The sequence below is a fragment of the Vulpes vulpes genome, chromosome 3, assembly GCF_048418805.1.
Source record: "Vulpes vulpes isolate BD-2025 chromosome 3, VulVul3, whole genome shotgun sequence".
NCBI classification, from domain to species: Eukaryota; Metazoa; Chordata; class Mammalia; order Carnivora; family Canidae; genus Vulpes; species Vulpes vulpes.
The window spans coordinates 151,236,561-151,252,895 of record NC_132782.1 but is presented as its reverse complement, the minus strand read 5'-3'; the positions used below and the strand labels follow the sequence as shown (position 1 = coordinate 151,252,895).

General features: G+C 37.9%; 1 long non-coding RNA gene across 1 annotated transcript; it reads right to left on the bottom strand.

Annotated features, from left to right (window-relative positions):
* Window positions 1-2,926: 2,926 nt before the first annotated feature.
* Window positions 2,927-3,814, bottom strand: LOC140598401 (uncharacterized). Its single transcript, XR_012000832.1, has 2 exons — window positions 3,624-3,814; window positions 2,927-3,456 (listed from the first exon to the last, which is right to left on the bottom strand). It is a non-coding gene; the product is annotated as an uncharacterized lncRNA (long non-coding RNA).
* Between the last annotated feature and the right edge of the window lie 12,521 nt (window positions 3,815-16,335).

Here is a 16,335-nt window from a genome sequence, read left to right as displayed (position 1 = left end):
GAATCATAGCTGTTAGAGATGAAAACAGCTTTAAAGTCTGGTTCATTTACAGTCATATATTTTTGGTTTTGTTTTGTTTTGCTTCATTTTGTGACCCCTCAGTTTAGAGGTGAAGCGGTTCTCTCTGAATCACTGCCCCAGCCTCAAGCTCCTACTTGCCCGGGCAGCATCACCTGAAATTCAAGGGCCGAGACTCCCAAATATGATTCATGCAACAAAGGTAAAGAGGTGAAGTAACAATTAAAGTTTGCATTGATTTATTTCAGGATAGAAATGTAAACTCAAGAAATACAAATCTCCCAGGGAAATCTACCTGTCTTTGGTTCCTTAACCAAATCACAAAGCAATTCAATCACACTCAAATGAATTGAAATGAAGAGTGACTGACAAGCCGCTAAAGACAAATTTCTGGGCCGTTTTGTTCAAGGCACACGGTTCTATATGTTAGAGATTTTGCTAAAACCCTCACAAAGCCGGTGGAATATGCTCCATTAATTTTGAGAAGTGATTTGTTTCATTGCCTAAGTGACCTGTTGTGAAAATGCGATCTACGCCACAGAAAGGGCTTGTGGGTGCCTGTTGCCAGCGTATCGCTTGGCAAAGTAGCCCTAGAGCTAATCAAATCGATTTTCCAGAGAAAGTGAACTTTTTCATCTTAGGGCAAGTGTACATTTTGCCTCTCTCCAGATCTGGAGACTTAATTCTCAGAGAAAGAAATATAGCTTCCTCCAGAGGATTCAGTACCTGAAATGGTTACACCAGTCTTTTAGGAGTTAGAACTTACTGGTTTCAAGTGAAATAAACCCCTTGGAACTTGCTTAAGCAAAGCAAGAGAATTTATGTTGAGGTTCTAGGGGTGCTTCACAGGAACGGAGAGAGTCCCAGGAACCCATCTTGGGTTGGGATGCAGCTCCTGGTGCACACCGGTGGGGACCTGCAGTTCTCTCAGCTGGCCCCACTGGCAGCGAAGCCAAGCTTCACGCCACAATTATTTTTCTAGCAATCTAACACCTTTGTTTTCCCTTAGTGCAAAGTGTTTGAAGCTTCCTTGAAAGCTTGCACACAAAGTGAAAATACTTGAAAGAAAAGTAACAAAGGAAACTCACTTTCCGTCTGTTCTCCTAGTTAATAAGGATCTTTCCTCTCTTTCCTATGAGCTCCACAAAGCATGACATTTGCCTTCTTCAAATTTGGGGCAATTTTCACTTGCAAATAATTGGACTAGTTAACCCTCTCGGTACTATGTCTCGGACGGGAAGGGAAAACATGGTTCTCTGGGGGCAGAAAAGCGCTTCAGCAGAGAAGGCCTGTGACCTGACCCAGCCCCAGCAGCTATTTGTTGTCTGTCACTCACAGTGACTTGTCTGCTCCACTGTAATTATTCCAGATTCATATTTTAGCATGTTGAATATTGAGGAAAAAAATAAATATGCCAGGAATTCACATCTTGGGAAAGCATGATATATGTAAACAGCCAGCTAATGCCAATAACTGAAAAAGCTATTGAAAAATTTGTGACATGGAAGTAATACACTGATGATCAATACCAGCTATTGACCCTTCAATACGAAGCTGTAAAAAACAAACATCAGTGCCCCTTATTACGGAGCTGGCTGGAAGTATTTGTTGTATGAATCAGTGGCTAATTGAAAATAACTTAAAAATTCTTCTATCCCTAATTCCAAAGTCTCAAGAGTAGATGGTACCTGGCAAAGGAATCCCCAAAGTTTATCTGCAAAAGGAGATGATATCAATTATAAGAAAAAGATTTGAATTCACTAGGATATTTTAGCTCCATTTTTAGTATTTTAGGTAGAGGAGCATAGGCTTTGAATTAGACGTGGAAAGTTTGAATCTTTGCCATACTTTAGTTGGATGCCATTTGATATATTTTTAATATGGCTAAACTTCATTTGTAAAGCGGGAGAATAATACATCATAGAATTAATATGGGGAACAAATGTAGTGTTATATACACAGTGAATAGAGTGACACACACCAGGTTCAGTAAATAGCTATTATAAGTGATACTATTATGTAAGTAAATACTGTGGCATGTAACAGCTCTCTACTATAAATAAAGTAAGCATTATGTTCAACATATAGGGTCCTGGAGGAACTGAAAATCCCAGATTTCTAGTGATATCAATACACTTACTTATTTTTATTTCCTACATTATACACAAAATAATTTCAGAATTACAACACTTATATTTCTATCAAGAACAAAATTATTAAGTAGAATGCCCAGGAGACTAAAAATCAAGTATGTAAATACTGAAAAAATAATAAGATTTAGGTTTATAAAATACACATGTAAAAAGTCATTCGTTTCATCCTGCATTAAAAATTCAGAAAATACAATTGGAAAATTTTTACACACACATCCATCTCTAGTGAATAAACTCAATCAACAAGTTTACAGAACTCTCTGTGCAAACCAAGGTTTTCAATCCTGGTACAATTGACATTTCAGACTGGGTAATTCTTTGTTGTGGGAGACTTTCCTGTACATTGTAGGGTGTTTAACACCATCCCCAGCCTTTATTCACTAGATTCCAAAAGCTTTTCCTGCCCTTCACCCTAAAGTCATGATAATCAAAACTGTTTCCAGATATTGCCAAATGCCCCGAGAAGCAAAATTGCCCCCAGTTGAGAACCCCTGAGACAGCCTTATATTATAGAAGAGCTCTGCCTTAAGTGGAGAGAATAATTTCTCTTTCTTTCAAACCAAGCTCAGTACTATAAAAATCTCAATTCTTTTCAGTTTTAAAGACCTTTATATATAAAAAATCATTAAGAAAAATAACAACCTAGACGAATAAAGATACGTAGACACATAAATCATGAGAAAAGATATAATATAGCTAATAAATATATAAATAAAATTTCTAGCTCACTAATAATAAGGGCAATAAAAACATAATTGAATAATAAGAAAAAAACATTTTAATCATCAATGTTAGTAAAAGTGCTTTGACATAGATTTTCACTTCCCCTGCTGGTGGTGGTATGTATCGGTATATGCTTTTTCAACAGGCAATGTGGCAGTAATATCAAAATGTTTTTAAAATACACATCTCCTTTTACCTAGTAATTTCACTCTTGAAAATTTATCCTACAGATATATTACATACATGCAAAAATAACTGTGAATAAGGGTATTTTGTGATGTGATATATAAAATAGCAAGAATTAGAAATACTATTAATGTCCAAGAACAGGAGTTAGAATAATTATGAAATCACTAGTGAATATAATATTCTTCCTCTATTATTATACTGTTTAATAATATGTACTTCTTATAACAAAATATCTTTAATAATGATGATGATGTATGTGTATTTGTATGCATGAATGCAAGCGGTTAAATTTCTCAGGAAGCAGCCCCAGTAGATTCAGACACAAAGGTTGGTTGCTGGATATTTTCTTAAAGATAGTCCTTTGGAACAATATCTGTAGAACAGAGAGAGAGAGAGAGAAAGTAGTTGTAAGCAAAAGGAATCAAGCTTTGACTTATGCTCAATGCTGACTTTTTTTGACTCTCAGGGAGCTCTGGAGCTAGAATGGCCATTGAACGTCCCAAAGATGGGCCAAGTTATATCCCCGCATCAATCACTTACTGGATGTAGACTTCCACAGGAGGTAGATGACCTTGGATAAGGATGCTCTTCTCACCAGAGTGTGGTCCATGAAGGTGCTAGGTCTAGCAGCTGAGACGAATCTTTATGGAAGGGCCACCCAGGTGGTGCATCACAGCATCCATCACAAAGTATGTGTGATTTGGTCTCTGTGAGAAGAATAAAGCGACGTCCTTCTTTGGTGTCCAGGTTTTGAACAAATTGAAAAGTAAGATAAAAACACTTCTCAGAATGAAGGCCAAGCATATTGTCTTTTTTACAAAAATAAATAACTTTAAGAAATGAGAAAGACCCTGCAATTGAAGAAAATGACAAGTGGGCTTTCTAATACACCAAAGTTAGGTAGAGTTCCCCATTAGTCTTCAGCATTGTTGGGCTGGGACAGATTTCCTACGGGCTGCCCACTCTAGTAAGATTTATCACATGGAGGAGCATTACTAAAAGTGTGCTCCTTTGTAGGCAACTGGGTCCCAAGGGAATGAAAAGAAGAAGGGGCTCGACAACTCCCTAGTTTCCACTTCCAAACTCACCAATCTGATTTCTCCACCTTTGCTAAAGAGTGAAAGTGTCTGGAGAGACAAAGGTGTATAGAAAGACAAAGGACCAGAGTGACTGACTTACTCTACGCTAATTGGCTTCCTCCACAGTGTAGAAAATAGCAGCAATTTAGAAATAACATTTATTTAGTAGTGGTATGCATGTGAGAAAAAAAAAAGTGTGGGCAAACACACCAAAAATGTTATATATGACTTGTGCTGTTGGGACAATACTAATGCCTTTTATTATTTTGGGGAGGGAAGGGGAATTTTTACAAGTGTCTTATATTGATATTTTGTTTTACTGATCTAAAAAGAATATTGCAAAAAAAAATTTAAAGCCACTTTCCTCACAATAAAATAGATTGTATACGGAGCACAGAAATGAATGAAAAATGAAGTGTGCAAAGAGGTGGGAGAAGATGAACCAAATAAATGGAGAAGAAGAGAAGATATAATACATAGGACAACAAGAATAGCAGATGCAGGTGGTTGAGAGATAAGTTGAAAAGATAGCGGGCAGGACACTTGTTCCTACTGAATAAAAGTGAAGTACACAGAGCCTATCAGTACAGCTACAAAAACTAGTGAATTATGTTAGAAAATTAGCTTTTTTTAAACTTACCCTTAAAAAGTAGAGGGCTTGCTCGCATGGCAATTACTCTGGCTGCATTCCAGTTCAATAACAAAACTTTGAAAATGGCCCTTGGGTCTATCAGAGATGAACCAGAGTCGAGATTAAAAATGCTCTGGACACCTAATTATTATTTTTTCTCTCTCCCCCCAACCCTACAATGTAAATGTCATTGATAGGACTTGGTTTGCTGTATACACTATTTCCCTAGTTCCTCTTACAGGATATAATAGACCATCAGACAGTGTTTCTTAAATGATGGGAAATGAGCTAGATGTGACTGTTTACCAACCTGTGACAAAGAATCCAAATCCATCCTTGATCTGTAATTTTAAAATTATAACAGTTAAATGAACTCACATTTTTAAAAAAGTCTTTGCAAAAAAGGATTTTTGTGGCAAAATGCCCATTTTGCCCCAAAATGTTTTTTTTATTAACATAGAAGATAGTGTAAAAATGGACTTTTTTGATAAAGAACACAGTCTATTTTCTATAGCAATGAAGAAAGCTCAATTAAAGGTTTATGATTTCAAATAGGCAAAAACATCATTGTCATCTTTGTATGGGATGATCAGCATCAAATACATAGGTGCATAGACAAATGTCCACAACTCAAGCAATTATAACATATTAACCAAATGAAGCACTTTCTGCCTATGCCCCGGCCATTAATCATAATGGCCATTATCTTTTACTTTATTGCTTAAATTTTATAGCCTTCTTATGAGGGAAGAATTTTATGATCTGCGCTACTCTTTGGGAATTCAGCTTATGTGCACAGTGACAAGACCAACATAAATCTACCTGATGCTTGGTTGTAGTTTGAAGAGGTAGGTTTAAAGAATCCATATATTTTTAATTTAGCATGCCTCTTCAAAACAGTCTCTGTGAAATATCGATAACATAGAAGAGTGATTTTTGTTGTACACATAGAGTTTTACGTGTCTTTCTGTTATATGTCACTCACATTAAGTGCTAACTCTATGCTGAGAATTCTTATAAGCACTTTTTATATATTTTGTAAATCTTCATGAAGACACTATGGAAAAAAGCCATAATTCTTCCTTTTTATGACTCTTTTTTATTGAAGTATAATTAATATGCAGTGCTTTATTAGTTTCAGGTGTACAACATATTGATTCAACAATTTTGCATATTACTAAACACTCCCCATGACGAGTGTAGTCACCATCTGTCACCATACAATGTTTTTAGTATTATTGACTGTATTCCCTTTGCTCTACTTTTTATCTCTGTGACATTTATTTTATAACTGGAAATCTGTACCTCTTAATCCCCTTTAATGAATTCATTTATCCATCTACCATCTAGTAACCATCAGTTCTCCATATTTAAGAGTTTATTTGTTTTTTTTTATTTGTTTTTAGATTCCATGTGTAAGTGAAATCAAATGATATACATCTCTCTTGTCCTGACTTATTTTACTTAGCGTAATATCTTCTAGATCCCTATTGTCACAAATGGGAAGATCTCATTTTTTAAAAATTTTCCATTGTATATATACATATGTGTATGCACTATATCTCTACCCATTTATCGGCTGATGAACATTGAGGTTGCTTCCATATGTTGGCTCTGGTTAATAATGTTGTAGTGAACATAGGGGTGCAGATATTCTTTTAAATTAGTGTTTTCATTTCCTTTGTGTAAATACCCAGTAGTAGAATTGCTAGATCATATATTATTTCTATTTTTTAATGTTTTGAGGAACCTCCATATAATTTCCCCACAGTGGTCACACCAATTTACATTCCCACCAACAGTGCACGATGGCTCCCTTTTCTATACACCCTTGCCAACACTTATTTCTTGTCTTTTTTGATACTAGCCATTCTGACTGGTATGGAGAGAAATCTCACTGTGGTTTGGATTTGCATTTCCCTGATGATTAGTGATCTTGAACATGTCTTCACATATCTGTCAGCCATCTGCACATCTTCTTTAGAAAAATGTCTATTCAGATCCTCTACCCATTTTAAAATTTGATTGTTTGTTTTTCCCCCTTGTAAAAGACATAAAAACTGAGGAGAAAAGGTTAATTAAGTTGCCAATGATTTGCACACTTCATCATTTATTCAGTCATTTAACAAATGTTACTAAATGCCCTTTCATAATAAGCATTATTCTGAGGATTAGGAGTAAAACTGTGAATAAGCAGACAAGTTTCCTGCTTTGAAATGCTTAAATTCTTGTAACAGAAATAGGAAATAAATAAAAACACAATAAATAAGATAATTTCTGTATGAAGAATGAACCCGTGGAATATATGCTATGAAAACATTAAATATAATGCCAAATACAGTGGTTATGGTCACAGAGTGTGACTTTAGATAGAGGAGCCGCCAAGGAAAGTTTGAAAAAAGTGAAAGTTGAACTGAAGCTCAGTGTTGAGAAGGACCAGGCATAAGAAGATCTAGGGAAGGAGAGTTTCACCGGGATGGAGTATGTAGAAACAGAAAGAAGTCCAGTGTACCTGGGGACTAGTGCACAAGAGATAACAACAGCATAAAAGCGAAATTAATGAGGGAAACCCAAGTCTCCTGGTTCTCGAACTTGTGCTCTTACGTAATAACTGGCATTTAGGATCCTGTCAGCCTTAAGAGTGTCCCTAGCTCAGGAATAGACCACAAGAGTTCTGAGACTTAAAGCAAGGTAGCTGCTACGGCAAAGTGTGAAATCTTGAGAACTTTCAAGTATTCTAGAACTTGCATAAATTTCACATTCTATTCCAAATATCTCTCTCTTTGTTTTATCATGAGAATACATACTCTCCTGCCCTTAAAGATTTGAATTTCTGGGAGGATGAGCCATATTGTTTCTGAGACTCTGAGTAGAACCTCCATGGAGCACATCTGAGCACACCTGGTGTATATACAGCATATTTTGAGAAACACGATTAGCAAAGCTCATGGTAGGCACTGAATAAACGCTTAACGAACAGATAAGTCAATTTATTCAGTTTGTTCCTCTCCTCTGAGCACATGGGGGTATCCCAGCATAACCTTAAAGGTCTTATTGGGAGGTGGCAAAGCATAGTGTTAATTATACCTATGAGTTGTATATTAAGGGTTATCTAGGTTTGAAAGTTTGACTCTAGCATTTGCTAGCATGTGACCTAGAGTAGCTCATTTAAGCTTTATGTGACTAAGTTTCCTCACCTATAATAATTGGTATAATAAAGTGCTATGGTACTTTTAAAGAATGAGGATTGGATATGATAATGTCTTTAAGAAACTTAGCATGATGCCTAGATTACTGAGTGTTTTAGGTACTATGCAGAGACATAAAAGTCCACTCTTTTCCAACAACTAAAAAGGAGGTACTTTCAGGACATGTGGAGAAGTATCTTGACACTGAGAATGGTAAAACAGAATGGACCGACATCTGGAAGTGGTATCAGGACAGTATTCAATTTTTGTATTGTGATGCATTGCTGTCTGCTGCTTAGTAGGCCCTTGAACAATTATTAGATAAATATATCAGTAAATAGAGGAATGATGAGTAGGGTAGTATGACACATGTCATTGGCCGGTAAAATAGTTGATAATGTAATTTTTTAAATGAGTTCATTGTTTCTTGTCGTTTATAAGGGATTCCATTTCAGCCTTACATGGCATTGCTGCCAGAAATATTTTATGAGCAAATATCGTAATGATATCATGTGTATTTTCATTTTAAAATCTCTTAGAACCTCTGTGATAATGAAATTATTGTCTAAAGCTACACTGATAAACTACTGTCTGGAAAACAAAACAAAACTCTAATTGGAAGTGTTTGTAGATTTCCATGATGTCAACAGTTTCCCTAGAGCCTGTTTCAGAATACCATGTGACATCACTGAATGTAGAGGTGGAACGAGACAGGAGGAATCGGCTCCTGTGAACTGGTACGATCCAGCTTCGGCAGAGTACTGCTTTATCTTAATAAAAGTATTTTCTAAACTTACATAGTCAAGTGGGAGAGTGAAATTCTTGTCTCATGGATTCAAAGAATTAATCTGGTGGACAAAAGACAGTGAATAAAGTAATAGAGTTTTATTAAGTGAGGATATAGAAAAAGCTCTCAGGAGTGGGGGCGGGGGGTCCCTGACAGGTTGACAATGGGGGCTTGTAGGGTCGGTCTTTTATTGAAAGCTAATCAGGGAATCCAAATCCTCACATCTCTATTGATATCACCCTTGAGTCAGAACTAGTGAGAACACCTTTATGACTTACTTCCCTTTTTAGGGTCCGGTAATTCTTTGTTGGTCACAAGTAGCTGCTATGACAAGACCCCACTTCTGACATCTAGGGCAAGATGGTCTGGTTTATTTCTTTGTCTCTGGTTTCCTTATGCTTCCACATTTTGGGGATTTTTGTGAGCCTGATCCCTTGGGCCCCTACCTATCTCTCCCACCTAGCCCTGCCGGTCCCTTACTCAATAGCTTCCTTCACCTTTTGCTTAACAGCATGCCTATTAGTAAAGTGTGGAAATGTTTTATGGGGCACCTCTTTATGAATGTCTGCCCTAGATTATAATGCTCTATTATTTTTATTTCCACAAACTTTCCTGAGTGGGCAACAAAGAGTCAAGTTTAAAGCTAATGCATATCTACATCTGGTAGACCTGGACCTCAATCCTAGCTTTGATACTTTCTAGCAGGACGGAGTTGGGACAAGCTTCTTAATCTCCCTATGGCTCATTTTCTTCTTCATTTACAAAATTAGCATCATAATACCCACGCGGCAGGTATGCTGTAGGATTTAAAAAGGTTAGGCAGTGTCTGGCACATAGTAAAATGTCAATGAACGGTGACTGCCCACCACCATTATCCTCATTATTCATAAAATAATAAATGGAGTGAGAAGGTTTTGGAATAATTAATCTAGGAAAGGCTGTTGAGTATCTGGTCTGGTTTCTAGTTTTTTTAGTTTCTGTAGAAAAGTAATAAGTAACTAATGCAGTTGTGTCATAAGTTAAACAACAGAACATTGAGCAGCAATTTGGTGAAATAGATGGATGATATTAAGCCTTTGTCATCTGTGGAAGACTGATTATTTTAATGCACCCAATTCTTTACCCGTTGTTGTGGGACTTTGGAACTTTCCTATCAAGAGGCAGAGTATATTTTCTCTTTCTATATTGCTGTGGCCAATGAAGTGTTAGTAGAAATGAGCTAACAGAGGCTTAGAAAAGCAACGGCACACTTCTTGTCCTCTTACATCTTTGCTATTGTCACTAGAAGGACGTGCCTGAGGCAGCCTGTGGCAGGTTGAGAGACACGTGGAGAGGGGCCAAATTGCTCCAGCTACTTCGGCTGACAGCCAGGCAACCTCCAGACCTGTGAGAAAACCCCGCCAAGATCAGGAGAGCTGATTCCAGATGCATCAACTGTCAACTTCCTGTTGTGTATCATAGAGATTTGTGGTAGTTTCTCACTCAACAGTAGCTAAGTGATACATAATCAGACAGACAGACAGATGCCACATCAAACTCTCCAGGTGGTGGTGGGGGAAGCAACAGCTACTTTACAAGGTTGTCGTAAGGATTAAAACAGACAAGGTAGGTACACAAAGCCTCTACCATTAAAGAGGCATTTCAAAGGAGTTGGTTTCTGAGAATGAAAAAGTCAACTCCCAATAAATGTCTATAAACTTTTCAGAATGCAAAATATGTTAAAGTCTGTGATTACTACTTATGAGATCCCCAAAAGGAAGAGAATATGAATATTATATTGGAACCTTTGATACCAGATTTCTGTACGTTTATAACAACAAAAGAGACTTCCTTTCTTGAGTTTGTATGTATTGCTTTTAAAAGGCTGATTTTATATGACAGTCATTACAACAAGCCTCTCTTAAACAATGCACTGCCTACGATAAGACTTTATTTTTCCATTTTTGCCCCATTAATACAATGGCCTTGTTTTCCATTTACATAATGGACTCAAGCAGTCAATGATTGGTTAAATTGCTCATTCTGCCTCTTGCCTGCAAGGCTTTTGCTGTGAGCAAGCATCAAGCACAAAATCTGACTGCCATGGAACATTAAACAGGTATTCTCCTTTTTAAACTTTGAGATCTCAATTTCCTGGAGTTATCCAATAGAAAACAGATGCAAATTAAGAGCTCAATTCACAAAAATAATAGGTAGCATTTATATGGCTTCCTATGGAGATGGCTCGGAAAAAGCGTGGAAGGCACAGCTAGCACTTTCCAAATGAAATGTGTGTTCCTACAGTTTCATAAATATCCTTCTTGTTCTCTTCCAAATATTGACCTTTCTGTGCTGAATGCGGAGGTAAGCACAGGCGTGAACAGATACAAACAGGTAGGATCATAACAGAAAGCCCCCGCTGCCCCTTTAGGACACGCGTTGGTGGGTTTTTAAGGCACCTGTTTTGGACGCACTGAGGGAGGGGCGCAGATTGATGTGTTCTGACTTCTCCTGCGGAATAGCCTGTGAGGGGCCAGGACGCTGGCGGGGTTCTGGCCCACTCTCCGCCTCACTGGCAGACGCTCTCTAGCACTTGGAGAAAGTCATTAAGGAGGAAGCTCTGTTTCTGGTTTGTGGAGAGTGTGTGTGTGTGTGTGTGTGTCTGGGTTCTATTTGTTCTTTTGCTTTAATAAGAAAGGAAGAAAGAAGAAAACCCAGAAAAGATAAGTGGTTCTGCTATATGTTGATAAACTGACAGCAATCCTAAAAGAATTCAGATCGTGTTTCACCTACATTAATTAGTGAAACTCTTCACACAGATTGGTGGGTTTTTTGTTTTTGTTTTTGTTTGTTTTTAGAAAGTTTGCAACCTTAGGTGGCAATAACAGAAAAGGACATTAAAATGCAAGTCTAAAATGTTGCATGTATTTGGGGAAATGGAAAAGCAATGTGAAGAGATGGAACTTGCACACTCAACTAAACTCTGTGTTTGGTGACTCATGGGGTCTGAACAGTTTGTAGAATCACATTGAGTTTATTGACTATTTCTATCAGGGACTATTTCTATCTATCTTTGGTGCGTATTCATCATAACTGGACACTCAGTGTGTCCTGATTGGAATGAAGTGGATCTAGCCTCAGCAGATACGAAGGCAAAGGATTGGTCCTCTGCATAGTAGGACCACATGGCGATAAACAGTTGAGTTCTTAGAAATCTCCAGGCATTTGACATATAAGAGATAAAATAGCTGCCGATAGTTCATTTGCTTTGTGATGGTTTTGGAGAGTTAAATCTTCAATACGTAGATCTTTGCTGTGAGGAAGGTGTCACCTTCCACCCCAGCTCTTACAACTCAGTTGTCTGCTGGCCGCTGGCGCTGAGTGGATTCCTTTATAAATGCAGAAAGTAGGTGCCGATACCCATTGTGACAAGTAGCTCAAGACCGTTGTCTATTTATATTCAATCCTCCATCTCTGCCCTCATTTCTGCAGCTTTCATATTCCAGGAGCAGGAGTTTGCTGTTGTTCAGAACTGGCCTTTGCCAGATTGTCCATGTATAACTCTTGGGTACTCATACCTATCTGCGGTAGGTATGGTAGTCGTCTCATGGAGACGAGCCTTGGCTATTCCCTGACAATGTCAATATTTGGATATCAGGTTATGATGAGTATCATAGCAAATTCAGTCATATTTGTCTCTAGTTTTACTAGAAGTGATACAAAATATGGAAGCAGGATTCAATTAACTTTACAATCATCATCAAGCAAAGAGAATCTTCTGGCTTCTGGTTGGACACAAGGCAGTTCCAAAATGTCTCAGTGCTATCTTGAAGAACGGGAAGGTGGAGGTGTCGTTGGATTTCCTATTCATGATATAGGGTGAGCAGTGCTTCCAAAATATCATAGACCTTGAATACTAGTAATTCGTCCCACAGGAAACCCATTCTTACTATGTATTTCTGTTAATTAGCAACACCTCTAGTATTGATTAGAAATAAATATACCTCACCCATATAACAACCACCTCTGGAGCAGGGGCTTTCTGCTCCAGAATTCCTATGAACTATGGATTTCTGAAATAGCTCCCTATAGGTTACTAATCCTTATACCATATTTTCTCCAAATTTATAAAGTAAATTGCATACATATAACAGTTGTCTAAACCTTCATCTAGCCTTCTCAGCTTTTTTAATCTTCACAATATTTTGAGCCATCCTGTTTTGGTTATTGAATTTTGGTTTCCTATTTGGCATCTCTTCTGTTTTACAATTTGATTTCGACACCCATGCCCCCTCCTTCGTCCCTCCCCTATGTTTTTTCCATCTCTAGTTACATATAAAACCATATAGGCTATGCCAGGCTTCAGTTCTTTTAGAGGAGGGAGGTTAGAGAAAATAGCAGTTCAATTACTTCCAGAATGTTGAAGAGTAAAGTATGTGTCATTAGGAGCAAGAGGAAATGGGATGAAAAAGAATATATTTCTGTAGAATACAGTAGAAAGAACATGCACAAGTTTTGGGATCAGTTCTCTTCGTATTTGATGTCTGACTACACCATTTACCTCCTGTTTGACCTTGTGTACGTTGCTTAACTGCTTTGAATCTAAGTTCCTCATCTGTAAAATGGGGATAAGCTTTATTTACTGAACATTATAACATGTAAAAAGTGCAGCGTCTGACGTACTCTACTCTAACAAATGGTATTAGTGGCAATGTTAGTAGTAGCTTTATTGTCGTTATTGTTGATATGGTTTATCCTACAGACTAAACGTGAAATTGTAAAAAAGTCACAGAGACCCGTAAAGTGGGGAAAAAAGGCGTTTAATGACACATGGAAAGACTTGCTATTGAATTAGTTTTCTATAGACAGCAGACTCTGCTAGCAATAATGCAGTAGAAATTAAAGTTTCTATATGCACAGATTACTTATCATTCATTGGTCTTTAAGACTATGTCTATATGCCGTGATTGTCTGTGGTGATATTTTCATTCATGAAAGGCGACAAATACGGATTTATATGTGCATATATATAGTGTACTTCCTCCAAGAGAGGAAGGCCGATGAGGGTTTTAGTAGGAATCTGGATTATACTCTTTAAAGGAAACAAGTCATCATTTTCAGAATAGGCATTCTAGTATGACCATTAAGTGCCATAAGTTTTTCACAGAATAAGAGTGGGTTGTAATCTTGGCTCTACCTCTTACAAGCCACAAAACCTCAGTTATAACATCAATAAAATAGGAAGAAAAACAAAACAGTTGTGAGGATAAAACGAAGTCATGTAGAGAAAGCATTTATCACAGTACTTGGCACGTAGTAAATGTTAATTATATCCATCTGACAGCCAAGGAGAAAAACAGAAAATCTCTTAGATATTCCGATGATATGTGTGTGTGTGTATGTGTGTGTGTGTGTGTGTAATATTTAAAAAATTATATGTGTTTTATATCTATATTTAAAAATTGCTATAAGGAATGTTTGATTCCATCAAAAACTCCTGAATATTTTGACCACCAGGAGCATGTTGGAATGTGGATGCACACTTTCATCAGGTACAATGAAGGTCAGTGCTTAATGTCAGACCACTGTGCCTAGTGCCACCGTCTACAGATGATCCCAATGGGGTCTGAGCTCAAGACCATCTGACCCTGCCTAAACGTGCCCGCCCACCTTAGAGTCTCAAGCTACCATGAACACAAAGCTTAATTTCTCTTACCAGGCAGGTCCTGCCAACGTACTGTGAAAGGGTAATGAGAATCCAGGATGCCCGCTGACACGCTGTGGGAGGGACACAGTGTCAATGGGGCACTGAGCTTGAGCCAAACCCAAAGCCTGTACTGCATAGATGCTCTACAACTCCTAGAGCCAGGAGCTTGTCACCTTTCGCAGCCCTTACACCTTGTAGATATTCAAGAGGTATATGTCACATGCTGGAGGAACTCTGAAAGTCACTCATAAAAAATAACAACTACAATGAAAAAAGCAAACATGGATTTTCTTCTCCATGTATGCTTCAATCACTGGGCCAAACACTCTGATAATCTCCACAATTATCGAATGAAATGGGTCCTATCATTTCCCTCATTTTTACGGTTAAAGACGCTGAGACTTAAGAAATGAAATACCTACTCAGTCTCACAGCTCACCGAGATTTCGATTCAGGTTATTTGGCTCCAGAAAGTAGATTTTTAACCTCCAGGTTATAGCATCTCTTCTTTGTAGCTAACAGTCCTGAACCACCACCAAGTCCTGCAGGCCGCTGTTATTCAAGCTCTGAACCAAGGTGTTATCCAACCAAAGGCACTTTACGCATTACAGCCTAGGCAATGTCCCAGCCAAAGGATAACCCTCCACCACCTTTAAAATTCATTGAAGGCCCTTCACAATCTTGCTACCATTTTACTTTCTGGTCTCATCTCTCTTCATAAGCCCCTCACACATTTTCTCCCAGTCTAAGCTCTAAGCCTACGAAATTGCTTTAATTTTCCAAAATTAGCCTGCCTTCACTCCTGCCAGGACCCTGCACAGTCCTTTGCACTCACCAGAATACACTCTCCACCCTTTGTTCTCATCAGCGCCCAGGTGTTCGGCGTGGGTTTTAGCTTACTTACCTTGTGCTCTGTACCCATGTACTTGAGGCCAGACTATAGGATCAGTGATTTTCTACTGTAACCAAGCCTTGATGTTTGATCCTGACACAGGATGTACTTCCTCCCAATGACATTTCCCAAGATTTCACATCACTTTGAAACAGTGCATTTATTAAGAAGCAAGAGTAGGCAGTGATTGATGCATGCACATCTATGAGAACTCCTGAATTTAAAAGCACTAAACTAAGACTCAGACTCCTTCTGTAGATCACAGGGTTTAGCACCAGACTGTTATCTAGAATCAGAGTCCTGGCTATATAATCACGGATATGCATCCCTCACAGTCCATATTGAAGATATTCAGGATCTTCAATATTGAAGACTATTGAAGACTACAGCCAGGGAATATGGGGAATGATAACATTTGAGGCTTCCTCCCCGATCCTCATTGTGTGTATGTGCATTTGAACATTTAAAATTAAGAATGACTTTAGCATTTCTTGGGGGGTGGGGGGAAATGAGCCATAAATGCAAACATGAAAGCATCTTTTAATATGAGCTTTTAAAATTTAGCATGCTGAATGATTTATTTATCTATTTATTATCTAGAAAAATCTCCTGAAGGGGATATTTAAAAATACATAATGGTCTTACAGTTTTCAAAGTGTTTCCACCTCTCTTTTAATTCTCTCACACCCCGTGGCTTAGAGGGCAGCTTTTAGAACCGTTACTTGACAAGCGAGGGGGAAAAAAGGGACAGGAAGGTTGAGTGATTTAGACACTGAACTTTTAAAACTCATCATCTTCTAATTTTTCTGACATTTTCCACATCTCTCTGTGCTCTCTTGTATGTTATCAGACATCCAAACTTGAACCCCCAAAATCTGGTCTTTAATAGGAAAAAAATATACCTTTGCCAATGAGTCTTACATTGTGGAAAATAGATATATCTTCCCAATTCTTTTCTGTCCTCTCTTGTTAAACTTTTGTTAGCAGCT